The 25092-nt window shown below is 36.1% G+C and overlaps 1 non-coding gene across 1 annotated transcript; it reads left to right on the top strand.

Annotated features, from left to right (window-relative positions):
* The first annotated feature begins 12647 nt into the window (after positions 1-12647).
* Positions 12648-12751, top strand: LOC148578152 (small nucleolar RNA R71). Its single transcript, XR_015902917.1, has one exon. It is a non-coding gene; the product is annotated as a small nucleolar RNA R71 (small nucleolar RNA).
* The last annotated feature ends 12341 nt before the right edge of the window (positions 12752-25092 follow it).

Below are 25092 nucleotides of genomic sequence, written 5' to 3'. Positions count from 1 at the left end.
CATTTAGATTTCCTTCCTGAATTTATTACATGTTTGAAAACTGCTTCCTAGAGACTTTAATTATTTATTTTTAATCCCCCTCTATTCCATTCAATGCCGTGATCTGTGTGTTAAGTATTTCAGACTTTATAGGGCATGAATGAGTTGGAGATTGGAAAGGAAGCTAGCAAAAATGGAAGGAACACAAGAATTTGAGGAGATAACCAGCGAGAAGTGACGCGGTCGCATGGCTCACGCGACCGCGCGAAGGAGAGCAAATCGCAGTGACGCGGCCGCATGGCTCACGCGGCCGCGCGGATTGGAAAAGCTCTGGCGACGCGGTAGCGTGGACGACGCGAATGCGTGGCGAGGAAAAGCGCGAATGATGCGTCCGCATGGAGGACGCGATCGCGTGACATGTGCGATCTGCATAATCTGCAAAATTCGTTGGGGGCGATTTTGGACCCTATTTCGACCCAGTTTTCGGCCCGGAACAGCAGACTAGAGTCAGAGAACATGCAGAAACAAATAACACATTCATTCAGTCAACAGTTTTTAGATCTAGTTTTACTCTCTTAGGTTTTTTTCTCTAGGTTTTAGAATTTTAATTTTCAATTGGTTTTAGCATTGGAACATTGAGAAAAGTTATTCCCTCATCAAGACTTCGTCATTCTAGTTCATTTTCTCAACTTGGTTTTATTCTTCCATGTTCCTTGTTTTGTTCAATTTTGTTATTTGAATACTTTTATGATTAATTAATGCAAGGATTATTTCTTTTTAATTCAATTTCAATTCCAATAATCATATCTTCTTTTAATTCCCCTTCATGTGCTATGAATTCTTTATTTACAATGTGTGAGTAGTTTCTTTACTTGATGGGGAGTTGATTAAAAAGGAACTCTTGAGTTGGAAGGATTGAAAGAAAAATTGTAATTGGGTTAATTATTGGATTGTTATCCTGTCACCAACGCCAATCCCTTTGAACTAAGTGGGTTGCAACTTGTGAACAGATCTGGCATTCCAACTTGTTTGAGTTTCCCTTACATAGTAAAGGATAACCAAACAGAGCAACCATTAATTATAAATTAATCTTACAATCATTCCACCAATAGTAGAAATTCTAACTAATCAACTCCCAGTCAAGGCTTTTATTCATATTAATTAAATTTCCTCAATTTAAATTCCAATTTACTTAACTCAACTTCTTTGAACATCTGATTAATAAGATAGCACACTTTTCTGCAACTCGTTGGGAGACGACCTGGGACTTAAAACTCCCAGTAATTTTTAATTTAACTCTCTGTGACATATTTCTAAATTGATAGGCAGATTTTCGGTGAGTTAAGAACTATACTTGCAACGTAACCATTTTGCAAAATTTGAAGAACTATAACCTCTAAACAGATACAATTGAAGATCTTTGCAAAGAAGTTGAGGAATTCACGGAAGAGCACAAAGAAATGGAACTTGCAGAACCACCAAAAACACCTACCCCAAGGCCATTACCACCTAATACAAGCTTCAAGTGGGTATAATCCTTAACTTATAACTTTACTTATTCACTTGAATATGGTTTGCTTGAAACAGATGGCCAGCTTAGAGCTCTCTGCGGCTTTAAGAGTAAGAGGAAAATGGCTCGTACTCAGAGCTGGTGCACAAGGTTCAATAAGGCTCCACGCTTTACCTCGAAGTACGCGGATTGGTATCATGCTAAATTACATGGATCACGGAAAATGTTTGGTCACCAAGGTGAGATTCTACTTTTTAAACCGCCCGGATGGAGACATGTAGATCAAGACGGAGGCGGATTTAAAAGCAAGGCTTGGAATCCTGGAGTTTATTCTGACATTTGTCATCCCGGGAGCCTAACAATATATTTAAAGCTATTCGGAAGCTTTGCATGCCTAGTTTGGGACCCCGGAGGCTATTGGCATTCCAAACACTGGTGGAGATTTTTAGACGAATTTAAACATAAACCACCATAACAGGATACTCCTCCAATGTCCAACTTAAGGAATTTAACTAAAAGTGCTAGTTGGAAGACAACCCACCATGGTATGGTCGCTTATTTTTTCAATTTATTTCTTGTTAATTGCTTTCATTTTTCCATTTTCATTTTAATTTATCAAACCTGGAATCATGCATAGCATTCATGTTAATCATTGCATTCTGCATTTTTCATGCATATAAAAAAAAGGGGGTGCACGACGCGACCGCATGCCCCATGCGATTGCGTCATACTGCGAAAAACACCACCCGCGCGACCGCGTGACCCACGCGGCCGCGTGATATATATATCGGCGTAAGGATCCAACGAACAGAAAGTTAGGCTGGAATCGTGCGGCCCTTGTGCGTTTCGCACAAATTGGCCCACGCGATCGCATGCCCCATGCGATCGCGTCACTTGCACAATCCCAATCCCACGCGACCGCGTGAGCGACGCGATCGCGTCGCATGGATTGCACATCACCCCAAAAGGAGACAGAGAGTTGCGCTAAAACGGCGCTGGAGTCATGCGTTTAGCACGAATTCCAGCGACGCGATCGCGTCATCCTTCTCTCCCCCCCTCTGATGCGATCGCTCGCCCCACGCGATCGCGTCACTCCCATTTTCACCCCAACCACGCGACCGCGTGCCCCACGCGGCCGCGTGGATTCGAAAATATAACCCCCCAGCCACGCGAACCCTATCAGTCGCGCAGCCCCCACCCCCAACCCTCTTCTTCCTCTCTGCTTCCTCTTCTGGCACCACCACCCAGCACCACCCAGCTGCCACCACGCCACCACCCAGACGCCGCCGTCGTCCAGACACTGCCGCCGCAACCCCCCTCCCTTCTTCTTCTTTCTTCCTCTCTCCTCCCCTCTCCACCACTGCCCACCGAAACACCACCCACCACCGCCGGCCATCCAGCCGCGCGCCCGCCCCCCTCCCCTCCGCCACCCACCCGCAGCCCCCCTTCTTCTATCACTAACCCTAAACCCTCTCTCCGCCACTGCCCCCCTCAGCCGCCACCGCGACGCCGTGCCCCGCCATAGCGCCGGACGCCGCCGCAGCCACCTTCTTCCCCGTTCCACCCCTCCCGCCTACCAGGTTCCGCCAAACGCAACCCCTTTTTATCCGTTCGTCGTTTTTCTATAATTTTTTTCCGTTTTTTTTCATAATTAGGATAGATAGATATGCATGTTGTAGTGGAATTTTTAGGTTTTTAGGTAGCTTAGGCTGTGGTTAGTGTATCTAGGTCTGTCTACTTGCACTGTTCCTGTTTATGTTTTATCATAACTGCAATTCTGCTGTTCCTGTGACCTCGTTCATATGCTGTGATTTCTTGCAATTGCTGCTTGTTACTCTTAATTTTCCTGTTTCTATTTATTACTGGTAACTGCAGCAAATTTTTAATTCATATGAACTGCTATGATTGCTGTTTATTTTCCGGAATAATCCAATTTTAGCCGGAATGCTGCCCAAATTTTTTTGAAAATTATTTTCATTCATGTTTTGGTTTGGCATTTCTGAACTCTGTTTTACTCTGCTTTACCCAAACCATTTCATGAATGCTATGGCAGACTTTCTTATCCTCTTTGATTTCCTGGTTCATAAACCGCATTTGTGATTCACTGATTCCAATTTTTGCTTTCTCTATTTCTATTCGAATCAGCATCACCCTGTTTTCCTTGTTCGATTATGAGTACTTCAATTCTTACCTGTGAATCCTTGTTATATGGAATTTTTCTATGCCACTTACTTTAACCCGCACTTTCCTAACTCACTAATTTTAATTTCCTAATTTCTTTTTTCAAATTATAACCATACTAACCCTTTTGATCTCTTTTTTGATTATTTTCATTTTCCTCTGACTTTCTAACCATGGCATATTGATTATTTTTCCATTTAACATAAATTCAATCATATTTCATATACTCATTTTCCTTATTTTACTTCTCCTTTGCCGCTTTGAGTTTCCTTTGTTTAATTGCCTATTTGCTTTCCTATTTTATCCATTTCCTGATTTTCTGTTTTTCAGGATGTCTGCCTCACAGAGGAAAGGTAAAGGCAAGGCTACTGGCAAGCGCAAGAGAGGAGATTCCTCCCAGTCCATCATTGCTCTAATGCATGATTCTTTATGGCGGGAGAAGAACTTCACACAACAGGAGAAAGCTGACCAGCTGCTTCCTACGAATGATCCTATAAAATTTGCAAACTGGTACTGTGAGCTGAAGTACCCGGCTTTTGCAAACTCCAGGAATCTATACCTGGAACGAACTCTGAAGATTCCAGAAGCACTCCAGCAGTACACCACTGAGCAAATCAAGCAAAGGGGCTTGTTCTTTCTGGAGAGAACACTGACAGAGGTAAATGCATCTTGGGTACGGGAATTCTACTGCAACTACTATCTCTCTACCCCAGATGCAGTGCACCTGAGAGGAAAATAAATTCTTGTCACTGAAGAGGCCTTAGAGGACATTCTCCGGCTCCCTGCCAAGTCCAATCAGCCTGATGGTTATTCAAAGGCTGAGGAGGACATGCGTCAGATGCAGTTTGATTGGGATGCCGTAAAGGCACGGATAGCTCTCGACCCGACAGTTCCTTGGGAGATGGGTCAGGACACTACCATGCCTAGAGGGATCAAGAGAGCGTACTTAAATGATGAGGCTTGGTTATGGCATCAGATCTTGAGTAATTATGTGATGCCGAGTACTCACGAGACGGAGATTCCGGCTGCTATGATCACCCTCCTTTGGTGTGTGCTGGAGAGTAAGGACCTTTATCTGCCACGTTTTATTCGGCACTATATGGCCAGGGTCCACGTCCGAGGCACCCTCCCTTTTCCATATCTAGTTACACAGCTTGGCCGTCGAGCTGACGTGCCATGGGAGGATGCCGATGAGAGACCACTAGCAGCGGATTGCAGGAAGATCATTCCGCACAGTTGGAACTTCTTAGCCTTGGGCCACAGACCACCACCATTCACTGCTACTGATGCGACAGCTCCACCGTCTGCTGGACCCTCTTCCTCCACTGCTGCACAACCTACCCCTGCTAACACCACTGCATCTCCACCTGCCACAGAGCCCGTCTATCATCTGGTGCACCGCTTGTTCCGACGACTTGACCAGATGGAGCGTCGCAACAAGCGGCGCTATGAGCACCTAAAGCTGATGATACGATCCGGTTACATCCCCTCCGAGCCTGACACACCATCCTAGGCATCTGAGGAGGAGGCGGATGCGCCCGAGGCAGAGACCCATCCCCAGGGAGAGGCAGCGCCAGCCGCACCACAGGCAGCGGTCCCACATCAGATTGAGGCTGCGGATCATGAGATCCTGATCCAGTCAGCACCTCCTCCACAGCAGCCAGACCCTCAGCCCACCACCACTGAGACTCCAGCTACCATCCCCACCAGTGATGACACTCCTTCACACCCGGCTTGATTGAGCATCGGGGACGATGCTTTCTTTTAAGTGTGGGGAGGTCGCCATCTCTGGCGTTTATTTTGGTGAACCACTATATACTTTTTCTTTTTATTTTGGATATTTTTCTGTATTTTTATTTTTACTGTTATTTTCTGAGTACTTATACATTGCTTTTATGTATTTTTACTCTATTTTCTGCATTTTGCATTCTTAGTTCATATTTTAGCCAGTTAGTTTATTTTAGTTATTTAGTTTAGTTTGCAACTCTGATTTATTAGTGGATTGATTAGTATAGTTTACCCTTTTTTTTAGCATAAGATAGTATAGTTTAAATTGAAAAATATAAAAAGGAAGTAAGCTAGGAAATTGAACATAACAGATTTAAATCCAAAAACCTTATATATAGCATTACATGATGTAGTTAAGCTGACAATATTTCATCAAGGAGGAACATTAAAACTTTAAAAGCCACCCTAAATAATTTTTTTTTTAGAATAATGGGAATTTTTAACTAAACCTGCATACAATATATAAATGATATATGATGCTTGAGTTAGAGAACACACAGCCTGTGAGTCTTGAGCTTAATTGTATGGTTGCATTTAAACCATAATTTCATTTCTGTGTGTTTCATTTCTTTTTATTCTGATGTTCTTTCTTTTGCTTTAATCTATATGTCCAATTATAGAATATAGAATAGATACATACCAAGAGAATGATTGAGGCCATCATTTGATTTTAGCTCACTTACCCCAAAAGAATAGCCTACCTTTTACATCACCCTTGTTAGCCCCCTTGAGCCTTTTAAAACCCTTTTATTCTATTTAGCCAAATTACTAGCCTTAAGCAGAAAAACAAAAGAAAATTCCAAGTGAATCCTTGGTTAGCTTAAGATAGAAAATCATGAATAGAGTTAAATGTGGGAAACCTTTTGGGAACATGGATGATAGAAACAAAAGGTAGAAAAGTTAAAAGGAATAAAATAAAATTGGAAAGCATGCCATGAGAAAATCTAAGTGATTCAATTACCATGTGCATTAAAAAAAAAGATAAAAGAAAGAAAGTTATTTTTCAGCATCTAAATAAAAAGGGATACAAAAGAAATTCCACAATGCAAAATAAAAACAATGCACATGGGATAAAAATAAAAAGTGAAACATGAGCATGTAACAATAAGTGGGATAATATGGGAGAATAGGTAAAGAAGTTTTATCTTACTAAAAATGTATGTTAGGTGAGATCTTAGTCTAATTAAGGATTCACTTATTAGCTCACTTAACCCTATACATAAACCCTTACCTTTACCTTGGCCCCATTACAACCTCAATTAAAGACCTCATGACTTTTTGGTATGACTATATTCTATAATTGTTGATTGGTTAGATGAAGAACAAAGCTATAGAAAGCAAGAATAAAAAGAAAATAGAGTGAATAAACCCAATAAACACTGAGTGACTAGAGAGTAAACACAAAATCCAGTGAGGGTTCTATAACTCATCAACATATATCTGTGCTTATATTTACTAATTGTTTTGCAAGTTTGTACAATATTTTCTTTCCCATCTCATTTGCTAAAATGCTTTATCATTTAAGGGTTAGCTATATATATACATACATGACTCCTTGAGAATGTGAATTAACTTGACTACATGTAACCTTTATATATAAGTGAATAATTTAGAGTTTCATGATGCATCATTCATTTAGGTAGTTGCATTTAAATTAGGTTGTATTGCATGACATTCCATCACTTTAACCTTAATTATTTACCTTGGATTTAGCATGAGGACATGCTAGTGTTTAAGTGTGGGGAGGTTGATAAACCCATATTTCATGAGCTCTTTTGTGCTTAATTTGAGTGATTTATACAATCCCTCACCTACTTATTCACACTAATTGCATGGTTTTACTTTCCTTCCCTTATTATGTCATATTGTGACAAACATGTTTCCTAAGCTTTAAAAATTAATTATTTTAATTACCTTTATTTCCATTCGATGCCGTGATTAGTGTGTTGAGTAGTTTCAGGTTTTCTAAGGCAGAATGACTTAAAGGATGAAAAAGAAAACATACAAAAATGGAAGGAGAAGGCAAAACGGAGCTTTGAAGGAAACTGGTATTCACGCGATCGCATGGACGACGCGATCGCGTGCCAAGCACGAATCAGCAGCGACGCGGCCGCATGACTGACACGACCGCGCGCCTTAAGCAGAACGCACATGACGCGGTCACATGACTGACGCGACCGCGTGGCAAGCAAAAGCTCCAAATGACGCGACCGCGTGACAGAGACCACGCACCAGAAATTACAGAATACGCCCCCAGCGAATTCTGAAGCCCTTTTTGGCCCAGATCCAAGTACAAACAGCATAGACCAGAGGTTATAAAGTGTGGAAATGCATCCATTCAAAGAGAGCTCGCATATTTTATTTTTCAATGATTTAGATTTAGTTGAGAGAGAGATCTTCTCTCTCTCTCTCTCTTAGGATTTAGGATTTCTTCTTGTTTAAGAGTGACTCTCAATCCAGGTTTTATATTTCTTTGTTTTAAACTTCCCTTTCACTTTATTTATTTATTTCAGTATCTAAGTTGGCTATTTACCCTTATAATTGGATCTAAGAATTCTTCCATGTTACAGACTGTTATTTGAATTAATGATAATTGAGGTATTTTCAGTTTATGATTGTTCTCTTTGATTTAAGTTACCATTACTTCCCATCTGAGGATATTTTTATTATTCCAGCAATTTTACTTTTTCCCTTTTTGGTCCTGGTTAAGAATTCAGTAACTTAACAGTTATTAAACTCAACATAATTAATAATCGTTATCTTGCTAATTGAGCTGAACTTAAGTAATCCCAACCTTTTCTTAGGAAATAAATAGGATTCAAAGGTCAATTTAATTAGCCCCTTGACTTTCCTTTGCCCTAGTAAAGGTTGACCAAGTGGAGTCTAGATTCAACCTTCATTATAGTTGAGAGAGATAACTATGTTGGACCTCCAACTTCTCTTACCTTGCAAAAAGTCTGCTTTACATTATTTATTTATTTTAATTGCCATTTACTTTACTTGTCATTTAAATTACTTGCTTCTCATCTTCTAAACCCCGATTACAACCTTTATAGCCAATAATAAGAACATACTTCCTCGCAGTTCTTTGAGAAGACGACCCGAGGTTTGAATACTCGGTTAACAATTTCTAAAGGGGTTTGTTACTTGTGACACCCAAAACGTTTGTATGAAAGGACTTTTGAAGGTTTAGAAACTATACTTGCAACAAGAATTTATCCGCAAATTTCTAGACCACGCAAAAGTTCCTCTCATCAGGCATCTCATCCCTCTTGGATATATTACCAAACCTTTGGCATGGGAAACAAGATTTACAAAAAGCAGCAGCATCTTTAAAAAGAGTAGGCCACCAGAATCCACAGTCTAAGATTTTTCTAGCTGTTCTTTGAGGGCCAAAATGTCCTCCACTCTCAGAAGAGTGGCAGGTCTCTAAAATGGACTGAAATTCTGATTGAGGAACACACCTTCTAATTACCTGGTTAGCACCACACCTCCATAAATATGGATCATCCCATATATAATATTTGGACTCACTTTTTAGCTTGTCTCTCTGATGCTTAGTAAAATTGGGAGGGAAAGTATGGCTAACTAGATAATTAGCTACAGGTGTATACCAAGTTACTACTTTAGATACTGCATGCAAGCTATCAAATGGAAAAGCATCATTTATAGGAGTGGAGTCATCCTTAATGTGCTCAAGGCAACTCAAGTGGTCTGCCACTAAATTCTGGTTACCACTCATATCCTTAATTTCTAAATCAAATTTTTGCAGCAACAGTATCCAATGTATCAACCTTGGTTGGGACTCTTTTTTAGCTAATAAATATTTTAGAGCTGCATGGTCTGAGTACACTACCACCTTAGTAGCAAGTAAATAGGCTTAGAATTTATCCAGAGCAAAAACAATAGCCAGAAGCTCTTTTTCAGTAGTAGTGTAATTAGACTAAGTAGTGTCTAAGGTCTTAGATGCATAAGCAATTAAGAAATGATCCTTACCTTCGCGCTGAGCCAGCGCCGCTCCTGTTGCATGGTTGGAGGCATCACACATAATCTCAAATGGCTGGCTCCCATCTGGTCCTCTCACAATTGGAGCTTGAGTTAGGGCAATCTTCAGCTTATCAAATGCTTGCATGCAATCCTCACTGAACTCGAACTCAATATCTTTTTGCAGTAGTCTGGATAAAGGCAATGCTACCTTACTGAAGTCCTTGATGAATCTCCTGTAAAAACCTGCATGGCCAAGGAACGAACGGACTTCCCTCACGGAGGAGGGGTAAGGTAAACTAGAAATGACATCTACCTTTGCTGGATCTACAGAAATACCAGTATTAGACACAATATGTCCTAGAACAATCCCTTGTTTTACCATAAAGTGTCATTTTTCAAAATTCAATACAAGGTTTGAACTAATACACCTTCTAGTACTCTAGCTAAACTATCTAAGCAAAGGTTAAAGGAATCACCATATACGCTAAAATCATCCATGAATACTTCCATACAGTTCTCAATAAGATCCGAAAAGATACTCATCATGCATCTTTGGAAAGTAGCCGGTGCATTACATAAGCCAAAAGGCATCCTTTTGTATGCATACATTCCAAAGGGACATGTAAAAGTAGTCTTCTCCTGATCTTCAGGAGCTATATGAATTTAAAAATAGCCTGTATAACCATCTAAAAAGCAGTAATGGGATTTACCTGACAGACGATCAAGCATCTGATCAATAAATGGCAAGGGGTAATGATCCTAGCGAGTAGCTTGGTTGAGATGCCTATAGTCAATGCAAACCCTCCATGAATTCTGCACTCTAGTTGTCAAGAGCTCTCCATGCTCATTCTTGACTGTTGTGACTCCAGACTTCTTGGGCACCACTTGTACTGGACTGACCCATTCACTGTCTGAGATGGGGTAAATGATATCTGCTTCAAGTAGCCTGGTCACTTCTTTCTTGACAACTTCTAAGATGGTGGGATTCAATCTTCTTTGGGGTTGACAGACAGGCTTTGATTCCTCTTCTAAGTATATTCTGTGCTCACAAACTTGAGGGCTGATACCTACTATATCTGCCAAACTCCACCCAATTGCTTTCTTATTTTTTCTCAACACACTGAGCAGTTGCTCCTCCTGTTGGGAAGTGAGTTCCCTTGCAATGATAACTAGGAACTTCTGATTATCCTCAAGGTAAGCATACTTGAGGTGGGGAGGAAGGGGCTTTAATTCCAATCTATGCTCATGGCTAGGCTCTGGATTATCTGGAACTAGTGATAATGGCAAGGTGTCTTCATTAAGTTCAGAGGGTGTCCCCACACTTGGACCTTGCTCCATGTGCTTCTCTTCTACTTCTTCTTGGTGAACTTCAGCTACAGTTTCATCAATGATGTCGCACTGGAAGATAGAATGATCTTCCAGAGGGTGCTTCATAGCTTCATTTAAACTGAAACTCACTGCTCTGCCATCTATCTCAAAGGAGTAAGTTCCTGAGAATGCATCCAGCTTGAACTTCAAAGTCTTCAAGAATAGTCTTCCAAGCAGGATTGATGATGGTCTTCCTGAGTCATTAGGGGACATTTCTAGGATGTAGAAGTCAATGGGAAATGTGAGCCCCTTGATGCTCACTAATACATCTTCAGCAATTCCAACTACTATAATAATGCTTTTATCTGCTAACATAAAACGAGCTGCCGACCTTTTTAAGGGAGGGAGCCTCAAAGCATCATATATAGACAATGGCATTATACTAACACACGCTCCTAAATCACACATGCAGTCAGAAAATATTACACTTCCAATGGTACAGTTAACCATCCATGGACCTGGATCGCTACATTTTTCAGGTATACCTCCCATTAAAGCAGATATAGAACTACCTAAAGAAATAGTTTCTAATTCATTAATTTTATCTTTATGTATGCATAAATCTTTCAGAAACTTTGCATATTTAGGTACCTATTGAATAACATCAAAAAGGGGAACAGTTACCTCAACCTTTTTGAAAATTTCTACCATTTTGGGATCAAGTTCCATCTGCTTTCTAGACTTTCTTGCATGGTGTGGAAATGGAATAGGAATGACTCCACTTGCAGCTTCTGCATCCTTTGGTGCTCCATTCCTTGGCTGAGCTACTTCTTCTTCAACCATGTCTTGTACTTCCTCTTCCCCTTCAGCATCTTCCACTTCAACCAAGTCCTCAATTGGGGCGTGTTCTTGTGGGCTTGGCTCCTCCTGATTCTTCTCTTGTAGTGTGGTTCTAGACCTCAAAGTGATGTCATTGATGCCACCTTTGGGGTTAGGTAAGGGTTGAGAAAAAATTCCACTGGAGCTTGAAGGCTGGTTGGTGAAAGCGGGAAATGAATCTATCCGGGAGACGAGAGCTTATAAAGTGGAATTCAGACCATTTAGAGTAGAGTTCAGTGTAGTCTGCATGTCTTGTTGTCCTTGTGCAAGGGAATGAAGCATCTCGTCATTTGATGAGGAAGGAGGATAAGTAATCTGAGGGACCTGTTGTTGGTTGTGCTGGAGTCCTTGGGACTGTCTCAGGTGAGGTGCTCTGTAAGGCTGGTTCTAATTTTGCTGTCTGTTGTTGTTATTCCACCTCTTATTTTCATTGTTGTCTCTGCCTCCTCTGTTATAGTTTTCCCTCCAGCCATGGTTGGAATTATCTCTCCAACCTTGGTTGGAGTTGTCCTGCCACCCTTGGTTATAGTTCCCACCTTGGTTGTAGTTGCCGCCTTGTTGATTGTATCCTTGATTTGGGCAGTCATAGAAGTTATGAGTAGCTGCCAAAGTGTTGTCTTCTTGTTGGAGCTGCGGGCACTCATCAGTATAATGACTATAATCAGCACAGATTTTGCATACTCTTTGAGGAACTAACTGTTGGCTTTGTTGTGCTGGGAGAGGCTGTTGTTCTTGTTGATTCAACTGCATCTACTTCAGTAGGTTGGTCATTTCACATATACTCTGTGTAAGAGCAGTAGTCTCACTGCTAGAGGAAACTTCTGCAACAGCCTTTGAGTGGCTGCTCCTGTGCCTGTGATTCCGAGTGAACTCAGCTAGATCGCTGATTAGTTACCATGCTTCATCTGCGGTCTTGTACTTTTTCAGGGAACTATTACTATCACCATCTAACGTAGTTTTATCCTGAGGCTTCATGCCTTGAGTGAAGTAGCTGATCAACACCAGCCTGTCAATCATGTGATGGGGGCATACGTCCAGAAGGTTCTTAAAGCGCTCCCAGTACTCATAGAGAGTTTCTGATTCACCCTGAACAATGCAGGAGATCTCTTTTCTCAATTTATCTGTAACTTCAGCTGGAAAGTATTTTTCCGAAAATTCTCTCCTGAGCATATCCCAGTTGGTAACAATTGCTTCAGGTTGGGAGTAATACCACTCCCTTGCCTTTCTCTCAAGAGAAAACGGGAAGGTGGTTAACAGAATAGAAGTTTCATTTGCACCATGACACCTAACAGTAGAACAGGCTGTCTGAAAATCCCTTAGGTGCTTGATAGGCTCCTGAGCAGGTAAGCTATGAAACTTAGGTATCAAGTTGATTAGTGCAGTCTTCAGTTCAAAATCTTCAGCCAGATTTGGATGACGCACTTGATACTGTTGTAGTGTATAATCTGGGGCTCCAGCTTCCTGAAGAGTAATCCTCCTAGGTGCTGCCATTCTATCTGCACGTGAATCAACTGAATCAGTAGTAAAGGAGCTTATTTCGCTCTTAGATGGCAGTTCAGATTCGCCCTCAGATGAGACTGGTGAATCGATAACAATCACTTCACCACCCTCAGAGGCTAACCGATGCCGAGCTCGCCTAATACGTGAAATAGTTCTTTCAATTTTAGGATCAAATGCGGCTAAGCTTGGATCAGGCAGTGAACACGTCATTCAATGAAAGAAACATATAACTCATGGTAAACATATAGCTTGCAACTCCCCGCCAACGGCGCCAAAAATTGATGCGTAAGACGGGAGTCAGCCAATTAAGAGATTATAATATAAGAACAGCGTTGCGAGTATAGTTCTTAACCAGCTAAAATCTGCCTCATCAATTTAGAAAGGTTGTCACAAAAGTTTAGAATAAAAATACTGGGAGTATGAGTCCCAGGTCGTCTCCCAACGAGTTGCTAAAAAGGGTGCTAATTTATTAATCAGGAGTTTTTCGAGAGATTTTGAGAGTTGAATGACAGAAAATAAATAATTATAAATTAAAAAAAATTATATATTCTAATTAAAAAGCCTTGACTGGGGGAATGATTAATTGGAAGTTCTATCCCTGTTGGAATTTTCTCAAATGTAGTATAAAGAGGTTGTTATTTTCACTTAGTTAACCCTTACTAAATAAAGGAAAGTCAAGTGATTGAGCTAACTCTTATTCGCAAATCTTAGTCCTCTCCCTTGGGAAGGTCTAGCGTTAGTAAATACAGAATTAGCCAACAACTTCTAATTTAACTAACAACTTGAGCATTCCAACTCAAGTGTCTCCTCTTAATCAACCTCCATGTCAAGTAGGGAATTTACTCCATTGACATGGATACCATCTTCGTTATTGGGAGTTTGGAATAGAAAAGAGACATGATAATTTAAATAGAATAGGAATTCAAAATTAATTAAAAGTAAAAGTAATCCTTTGCATTAACAATCCATGAAAATAATCCAATTGTAACTCTAAACAAGAATTAAGAATATGGAATAATAAAAGAGTAAGAAAACAAACTAGAATAATATCTTTAACGGAGGTGATGACTCTTCAATATCCAAAAGCGAAAGCATAAAACTAATAAACTATGAATGTAAGGAAAACCTAGAGGAAGAGTAAATTCTCTCTAGATTCAGATCTAAAACTAAAAACTATGCTAATGAGAATGTGTCTTGAGTCTTTTCAAGTTCTCTGGCTCTAGTCTGTGTTTCTGGGCTGAAAACTGGGTCAAAACTCGGCCCGAAATCGCCCCTAGCATTTTCTGTTATTTCTGCAGATCGCGCATGTCACGCGTATGCATCTGTCACGCATGCGCGTCACTGGTCATTTTGGCGTGCCACACGTACGTGTCAGTCATGCGCACGCGTCTTCGTGCAAACTTCAATCCACGCGTACACGTCAGGCACGCGCACGCGTCGCTGCAAATTTCTCCATGTCGCGTGCTCGCGTGAGCTATGCGTGTGCGTCGATGCTCGCTGGTTATCTCCTTGGTTTCTTGTGTTTCTTCCATTTTTGCAAGCTTTCTCTCCATTCTCTAAGCCATTCCTATCCTATAAAGCCTGAAACACTTAACACACAGATCACGGTATCGAATGGTATAAAGGAGAATTAAAATACACAAATTAAAGATCTCTAGGAAGTAAGTTTTCAACCATAGAACAGAACTAGGAAGGAATTGTAAAATCATGCAAATTATATGAATAAGTGGGTAAAGAATTAATGAAACCACTCAATTGAACACAAGATAAACCATAAAATAGTAGTTTATCATAGCTCCAGAAATGCCCGTTCGAATGCATGGAGGTTAGAATCTGACAGCATCTGCAACCCTTTCTCTCTCTCTGAATCAGGCTTTTCCAAAACTTGCCAGAATCACCCAAAGATCACCTAAAAACATAAGAAAAACACAAAAGCTCAAAGTAGCATCCAAAAAGTGATTTTTGCACTAAAACCTACTAAAACTTAATAAAACATAACAAAACATAACCAAAACACTATGAAAATAATGCCAAAAAGCGTATAAAATATCCACTCATCAGAAGCTCGATGAAGGAATAAGCTCAAAACAGAGTTACAAAAGTGCGAAATGTCTACATGAAGCTACAAACTTAAAGCACAAGATACATATATGATATAAGAAAGCATAAATAGATATATGAGTATAATAGTCATAAAGAACTATCCTCAGCCCGCGGAGTTTAGGCTGACTAGTTATAAACTGACATACAGAGTTTTTGAAAGTTAAAACAGAATACATCATATCTCTCTCAAAGTTGGCCTCTAAGGCTAATATAAATACAAAAGTGAGAGTACTAAACAAAAGTAATCAAAAGACTCCAACAGATAACCAAGATCCTTCGCTTTGTCACCATCACACAATTCACCGAGGTGGGTTACGACTTGCATATGAAAAATAACAACAGAATATAGTATGAGAACTGGAGGTTCTCAGTATAGAAATAGTTCCCAGTAATGTAAGATATAAGATTCGGAGATGCTAGAGACAATCCTAAAACTTCATATCCATCATAGTATTCAAGCTTATAAAACATGTAATTAAATCATTAAACAGGTCATCTAACTTAGGAGATTTCTAAACTATCAGTTCACTGCTGTCCCACAGCCTTCACCAACCTAACCTCCATGCAATCCCATCGCCACTGCCTTCCGAACCTCCTCAATACCAGTAGAAAACACATTTAATTCATACAAGTAAAGCACAATTACTTATCATGTATCACAAGTAAAACAAAAAGTAATTAGACATGTTATAAAATTAGGCAAATAATGAAAGTCGGCAAAGAAAACAAACATATAGAATATGCACATGATGAATGCCTGTCCTATTTGGCTGTGATATCACATCGTTGGTTCAACTGCCAACTTGACACATCCCCATCGAGATGTCGCCTTTCGGTCACGAATAAATAGGAGCTTCCTGGGATATCGAGCTCGGGACACGGTCCAGGATATAGTGCCTACACACTCTTGTGATTCCGAAAGGATGTGAGCGGGATGCTCTGCCACAAACCTCACATCTCAATGTAAGCAGGATTAACCACTGTCCTTATGCCACCGCCGCGACCTCGACAAGCGGGATTAACCACTGTCCTTGCCAGGCGCATATCGTCTCAACAATCTTAGTATAAAACAACATATCAGTGGTTTTCAAAAATCATTTTCACTACTCAGTAAAGTCATCACTTTAATCTCGAGTTCTAGACTCGTCTCAACCATCAGCGGTCCGTAATTCCACAATTCGTCATACAATCATCATTACAGTACTCCGTCATCTCACTCAACTAATTCTATCCTCAGTACTCCAGAAACCTAAGTCTCTGTCTTCTAGATTCATACAGAAATTTACTAAATTAAGTCACTAACTTATCCTTAGGAGTATTATAGCCTAAGTACTATATAGTATTCCTAAACAGTACTTAAAGAATGTTTGGAAAGCTAGAGAACCTTAAAAATAAGAGAAAAATGATTTTTCAGCAAAACAGGACATGTGCATATGCATGCCCAAGTATGCGTACGTACACTTTAGTTTTGGATCATCATTCATACGCATCCATGAGTCGCGTACGCGACGGTGCTGGATAGAAACCATCACCCGCGTATGGTGCAGGAGGCCGCGTACACATCCCTGCTTTTGGCCCATCTCGCGTACGTATGCATAGGCCATGTACGCATGAGGGCCTGGCAGAGACGCACGCCCCTATATGGCGGTGCCCGCATACGCATGACATCCCAAATTTGCAAAATTCTGTAAAGTTGTAGAATTCAGTTTTAAATACAAAATTTTAAACATTCATAACTTCCTCTACAAAATTCTATTTTTCTCAAACTTTATATCAATTTAAAGATCTTTAAATGAACTTTAATTTAATATAAATTTGAACCAATTTTGAAAATAGAGGCTCAATTTATGATCCATCAAAGTTTAGTAAAACATGATTTTTGCAAAAATCAGCAAGGTTCTCAAAATTTTCAAACTCCTTAACCAAAACCATTCCATAAACATTCTATTGCACATCAATTCTCACCATTTATGTTCCACAATCACAACAATATATTTTCCCACTTACCAATTGATTTCCTCTATCAATTTAAACCTATTTCATCCAATTTTTCCAACATAATTCATCAAAACACTACAAGTTCTAAATTAAGATTTCAACATTTTTAATCTTACACAATTTAACTCTTCACCAACACAATTTATCATAATTTACATAATTTTCATTATTCATCCAAACATCAACAATTATCATCATAATTCACCAAAATTGCACAAGCATCAATAATTATAGTCCACTATCAACCATTCAAACCTATCCTATGGTCCACTAGCCTAAGTGTCTAAAAATATTACATATTATATAGAGAAAATCGAAACTATATCTTGGCCAATTTCTAATATTCACAATACCCAAATTTGAGTCCAAACCATGCTTTCAACCAAAATCAAGCCACCAATTCCAATCCAAATGCTTTCAAATATCCAAAACAACTCCAACAAGTACCAATGCTCAAACTAGCATTATATATTTCATAAAAATTAAAACCTAATATTCACAATATACTAAACTACAAGGATTTTTGAAAAACCTTACCTTATCCACTGAAATTTGGGATAGAACCCAACAATTCCTCACTAATTGTTAGTACCTAAACAACCAAAATAAAAAAATTCACTCAAAATCAAAACCTCAAATTCAAATTTCACAAGGGCAGAAAATTGGGCAGGGATTCTCAAAATTCTTACCACTTTGATTAGATGAAACTAACGGGTTCGGCAAGAGCTTCGCGTAGCCGGTGATGGTACGCGAATCGGAACACCGTAGCTCGAGTTATGGCCACCGAAAGTTGGTGGTGAATAATAACTTTGCCCCTTTCTTCTCTCAACTCATTTCAGCATGCAATTAGTATTTTGTGATGTTATGGGCTGTGTTAAGGTTATTTTGGACAATTAATTTAACTAATTAAGCGGGTTCTTACAATTTAGATTTATTAATTAAAAACAGTTTTTTAGATTTTATAGTTATTCGACTTGATTTGCTCTGATTTGATTTTACACAAATATGATTATTTGATCGATTCTATTATTAAAAATGATTGTGAAAATATTTTTTTGTCGCGTTTGAATGAAAATTGTGTGCTGTGTATGAGTGAACTGGAAATGGTACATTATCTTTTCTTTGGCCGGGTTCCTCTATGGAATGCTTTGAGGCTCGGTTGATAGGGGTATGAGTAAGAAAAAAGTTTCTTACGGTGATGTGGTTTGAGTGGAAGGGTAGGAATGAGATAATTTTTTAACAATGTTATGTTTGATGAAAAAAGAATGAAACTTGATATTGTTGTTTCTTGTTTGTGCTTCAAACTGGAACCGGAAGAGGGAGCAAAGAAGAATAGCTAATCTAAACCTTTCACGCAAGTGTGGCGCGACAACAGGTTCGGGAATGTTTAGGGTCCACGGGAGGAGTATTAAGTTTCTATTCAGTAATGTATTTAAGTTTTTGATTTGTGTTGTTATGGTTTCATTGTATTTAACTATTTATTTAGAGAAAGTCTACAAGATTAATTAATGGTCGAGTTAACTAGAGTCAACTAGGATAAAAATAGTTCCAAAAATAAAAATTAATGTAATATATACTACACTGTACCAAGATTTAATTGTTTAATGTGAACAATGACAACATTAAACATTTAGATTTATTAATTGTAAACTGGATTTGTTAAAATTTAATTTAACACAAATGTAATTATTTGAGCTGTTCTATTATTAAAATTTCAAATTCAATTTAACACAAATGTAATTATTTGTTCTATTCTATTATTAAAAACCATTATGTAAAAATATTTGAGTTAACTAGAATTTTGCTATGCACATGGACGTTGTATTCATTTAGGAAAAGTTTAGGAGACCAACAAATGGTCAAGTTAATTAAAATCAACTAGGAAAAAAAATATTTTAAAAATAAAAATAAAAAATAAAAAATCACTTAAAATATTTTTTTTATGTTTTGGATGTTTCCTTATTTTAGGTTTTAGATTATTTTTTTTTTATTTTAGATTTATTATTTTTAACTTTTGAATGTTATTTTTCTAATATTTTTTAGATATTTCGTTTTGATAGGTTTTAAAATTTTTAAAATGATTTTGAATATTTTTTTGTTAAATTTTTTATGCTTCTTTTTATTTGGTTCAGATATTTTTTCATTCGGAATTTTTAAAATAATTTTAGAATTTTAAAAATGAATTTTGAAATTTTTAAGATGATTTCAGAAATAATTTTAGAATATTTTAAATGAATTTTAAAATTTCAAAAATAATTTTGAATGTCTAAAATTTTTAAAATGATTTTGCTAGTGTTGGATTGCTATCTGCACTCAATGTAGCTATCTCATAGTTGACAAATTAGAGATTATGGTCTCTGTTATCACTCTTTCACTAATTTTTTAGGCTATGCTGTTTTGGTTTATGAGAGTTACTAGTAAAATAGGTAAAAACTGGAAAAATAAACATTTTAGAACTCAATGTTTTATGATTGTTTAGTTCAGTAATCATTAGCTCTTTCTAATTTTTCATATCAATGTCTTCTTTAACCTTCTATGCTTATTTTATATAGCTTTCTTGACATTTTGCTTCTTCATTAGAAGTAGTTGTAATATACTTATGCTTTTGATTAAATTTAATGTGTGAGTTTTTTAGCTATTGTCACTAAGCAGTGTGCAGATAAAGCCTATTTTTGTGCAATTTGATAGGCTGGATTTAGCTCTAAAGGAGAATTTTGATTATAAAAGGCCATCCGAGAATCATGCTCTTTCTAGCTTAACCTTGCAAAATAACACTTTTAAATTCTTAGAAGCTAAAAAAAGATAGAACAAATGTATGATTGTTGATCACATAATGGTTCAGTCAATTAAAACCAACTAGGATAAAAAAAATATTTCAAAAATAAAAATTAAAAATAAGAAATCATATTTTTTTTTATGTTTTCGATGTTTCTTTGTTTTAGATTTTAGATGATTTTTTTGAATTTTAAATATTTTTTTTAATTTTTGAATATTTTTTTCTAATAGTTTTAGATATCTCATTTTGATAAATTTTAAAATTTTTAAAATAATTTTGAATATCCTTTTTTGTTAGGTTTTTATGCTTCTTTTTATTAGATTCAGATGTTTTTTTATTAGAAATTTTAAAATAATTTTTACAATAATTTTAGAATTTTAAAAATAAATTTTAAAATTTTTAAGATGATTACAAAAATAATTTTAGAATTTTTTAAATGAATTTTAGAATTTCAAAAATAATTTTGAATGTAAAATTTTTAAAATAATTTTACTAGCATTAGACTACTACCTGCACTCAATGTAGCTACTCCAAAGTTGGCAAATTGGAGATTATAGTTTGTGTTATCACTCTTTTACTAATTTTTTTAGGCTATTATGTTTTAGTTCGTGAGAGTTACTTGTAAAATAGGTGAAAACTGAAAAAATGAAGATATTGGAACTCAATGTTTTATGATTGTTTAGTTCATCAATCATTAGCTCTTTCTAATTTTTTTATATCAATATCTTTTTTAACCTTCTATGCTTATTTTATATATATTTTTTTGACATTTTGCTTCTTCATTAGAAGTGGTTGTAATATATTTATGGTTTTGATTAAATTTAATGTGTGAGTTTTCTGGCTACCATCATGGCTACCAGAAGTTGGTGGTGAATAATAACTTTGCCTCTTTCTTCTTTCAACTCATTTCAGCATGCAATTAGTATTTTGTGATGTTATGGGCTGTGTTAAGGTTATTTTGGACAATTAATTTAACTAATTAAGCGGTTAATTAATCGTGGTTCTTACAATTTAGATTTATCAATTAAAAACAGTTTTTTAGATTTTACAGTTATTCGACTTAATTTGATCTGATTTAATTTAACACATATAAAATTATTTGATCGATTCTACTATTAAAAACGATTGTAAAAATAATTTTTTATTTAGCTTGAATGCAAATTATTTGCTGTGTATGGGTGAACTAAAAACGTGCACTACCTTTTTTGGGCTAGGTTCATCTAACGAATCCTTTGAGGCTTGGGTGGATATGGGTATGAGTAAGAAAAGGAGTTCTTACTGTGATTTAGATTGTGTGAAAGGGTAGAAATGAGATGATTTTAAACAATGTTATGTTTGAAAAAAATGAAACTTGATATAGCTATTTTCTGTTTGTGCTTCAAACTGGAACCGAGAAAAGGAGCAAAGAAATACAGCTAGTCCGAATCTTTCATGCAGGTGTGGTAGGTTACACGGGAGGAGTATTAAGTTTCTACGTTATTCAACGATGTATTAAAGTTTCTATTTGTGTTGTTATAGTTTTTTTAGGTGCTGCCTTCTACTGATTAAGATTTTGCTATGGGAAGATTGTATTTAACTATTTATTTAGAGAAAATCTAGAAGCTAAGATTAATTAGTGGTCCAGTCAACTAGGGTCAACTAGAATAAAAATAGTTCCAAAAATAAAAATTAATGTAATCTATACTACATTGTACCAAGATCCAATTTCTTAATATGAATAATGACAATATTAAATATTAGATTTATTAATTGCAAACTTGATTTATTCTGATTTAATTTAATACAAATATAATTATTTGATCTGTTCTATTATTAAAAGTAATTATGTGAAAATATTTGAGCTAACTAGGATTCTGCTATGCGCATGGACGTTGTATTCATTTAGAAAAAGTCTAGGAGACCAACTAATGGTCCAGCTAATTAGAGCCAACTAAGATAAAAAATTATTTCAAAAATAAAAACTAAAAATAAAAAATCACTTAAAATGTTTTTTTTTATGTTTTAGATGTTTCTTTGTTTTAGGTTTTTAGATGTTTTTTTATTTTAGATATATTTTTTTAATTTTTGAAAGTTCTCTTTCTAATATTTTTTAGATATTTCGTTTTGATAGGTTTTAAAATTTTTAAAATGATTTTGAATATCCTTTTTTGTTAAGTTTTTTATCCGTTTTTTTTATTAGGTTCAGATGTTTATTTTTATTAGGAATTCTAGAATATTTTTAAAAATAATTTTAGAATTTTTTTAATGAATTTTAGAATTTCAAAAATAATTTTGAATGTTTAAAATTTTTAAAATGATTTTGTTAGGCTGGATTGTCACCCGCACTTAATGTAGCCATCCTAAAGTTGGCGATAGTTATCAGTGACTAAGAGAAGCAGGGTTGAATCTTAGCCTCCTTTTAAATTTTACTTTTAACCTTGGGTTCTGTTGAGATACTGTGAGTAGAAAATAGGAGAGACTTTGGTTTTGTCTCTTGATGCGGTAGGAGCCAAAACAGAATTACTTGCATTCTTGCAAAATGTGTTATAGTGAAGAGTTTCTGAATAGAAGAATCGTGAGATACTTTATTTTTCTCTTCTATTGGTGCACGAAACTAACTCCGCACGTTTCGCACAGATAGACCAGCAAGTATACCAGGTCGTTCAAGTAATACCTCAGGTGAGTGAGGGTCGATCCCATGAGGATTGTTGATTTGAGCAAGCAATGGTTACCTTGCAAATCTTAGTTAGGCGGATAGAAAATATAGTTGTCACGAGAAAATGCATAAAACAAATAAATAAATAAAATGTTATTAGATAGGTGCAAAATCAATGGTATGAGAACGGTTGAGGTTTCGGAGATGCTTTGTCTTTTCGGATTAACTTTTGTTACTGTCTACTTCAATAACTTTCAGATTCCTTCAATGGCAGCCGTAAGTGATTAACTCATGTTCTCTCATCAAGTTAACCTCCTCCACGGCAGCAATCCACCATGTTGCAAGTGACTCATGTCTTCTCATCAAGCCACCTTTAGGTTTCTCACTGTAGGAGAAGATGAAGCTCTAAGCAATCCACTCCCCTTCATGATCCTACTCAAGGTGCCATAGACAAGGCAGATCTTCCAGATCAGGGAACACTACTTCTCAGACTCTAGCCTTAGCACCACAAAGACCTCACTTACCCACGGTCAACGGGATTTCATATCACGTATCCAAAGTTGCCCAGGTACTCTATTGGAATCCGCAATGCAATCTCTAGCTTTGGTTCAACACTATCCGGGTCAGGACTCGCACGGAACCCATGTAGAACAAAGGTGATTGTCACAGGTCATCCTCAATTCATAAGATGAAGAACGAGGATGCATAAGAGAATAGAATCAGACATATTGAAATAGAACAGTAATATTATTAATCCATGAAACTCAGCAGAGCTTCTAACCTTAACCTTAGGAGGTTAGTGACTCATACTGTACAGAAAATAGTGATGAAAGGTTCGAATGAGCAAAGATCTCTAGCAAGGGTGATATTTGTTCTATATGTACTAATTTAATAACTAAGAATTACAGAAATATGACATACTAGACTTAGAGGTGCGAAAATCCATTTTCTGGGCCCACTTGGTGAGTGTTTGGGCTGAGCCAATGGTGTCTCCACATGATAGGACTCCTTAGGGTGTGTGTGGTTGAAGGATTAATTTTTATGCCTAAGAATATTATTACTAGGAATATAATTCCTTGGAATAGTATTACCAAGTATATAGTATTCCTATGTTTGGTTTGTAAAAATAAAATCTATGGAATATTAATAATATGCCTAGGAATGTTTTAGTTTTTGTTTGGTTCATATTTAATATATTTGGGAATCGTAAATACTTTGTCTAAAATGTCCTTATAATTTTCAATTAGAATATTAATGATTAAATTTAGTAAATGTATATAATAAAATATAAATATAATAAAATAAATATTTTTAATTAAATTTTTTAGATTCTAATTTTTTAAATAAATATAAATATAATAAAATATTAATTTTTATTTTATTTTTAAATTTACTAAAATATCCTTAATATCAAATATATTTAATTAAAGTTATTATTGATTTTAATTTTTTTAAATTTACAAAAAAATATTCTTAATATTAAATATATTTAATATGTCAAAATTATCCTTACTCATTCAAATTAAAAGGTTCATGACTAAACTTAATAAATACATTAAAAAATTTACATATAAATATATTTCAAGATAAATTCAATATAATCATTTTTAGATAAAAATATTTATTTTTATTTTCAAAAATATCCCTAATATTAAATTTTTTTATTTTTTTAAAGTTAAATATAAAACTAATCGAATATTATTATTTTTCGTTTAAATTTACAAAATATACCTCTAATAATAAATTTACTAAAACATTATCCCAATTAAAATATTTCCAATAACAAAATATCTTTAATTAAATTAACATTATCACAATTAAATTTACTAAAATATCCTTAATAACAAATATGTGTAATTAAAATTATTATCGATTCTAATTTTTTAATTTACGACAATACCCCTAATAACAAATATTTTTAATGAAAATTAACGTTATCACAATTAAATTTAATAAAATATCCCTAATATTTTATTACAACTAAAATTAGCACAAATATTTATCTAAATTTAAAAAAAAAATCACGTAATCCATAATTTGTCTCATAACTCATAATTGAACTTATACAAAATAAATCTCTACCTTTCTAAACACATATGTATTAAAAACAATATCAAATCAAATATACATAATAAAAGTCAAGCTTTACTTCATTTCATTCCTTTCAAAAGTTATACTTTACAACAATATCAAATTTCGTTGTGGCATTCCTTCTTCTTGAAAAGAAGCCCTAGAAGAATAAAAAATAGGGAACTTCCAGAAAATAAATGAAAAGGAATAGATAAAAAAATAATTACAATCCCTCACCTCTTCACTCAATTTACACTCTTCACACCAAACTCAAATCAAATCAATAGAAATCAGAAAGTATAACTGTGTATGAACACTAAAGTTTTGCTAGGTTACTGAGAATCGCTTTCAATGTGTTGCAGCAAGAATTGGAAATCA

The sequence above is a fragment of the Arachis ipaensis genome, chromosome B1 (assembly GCF_059453495.1).
Source record: "Arachis ipaensis isolate K30076 ecotype BB chromosome B1, ASM5945349v1, whole genome shotgun sequence".
Classification (NCBI taxonomy): Eukaryota; Viridiplantae; Streptophyta; class Magnoliopsida; order Fabales; family Fabaceae; genus Arachis; species Arachis ipaensis.
The sequence above is the reverse complement of the archived record's forward strand: the minus strand, read 5'-3'. Positions and strand labels throughout refer to the sequence as shown.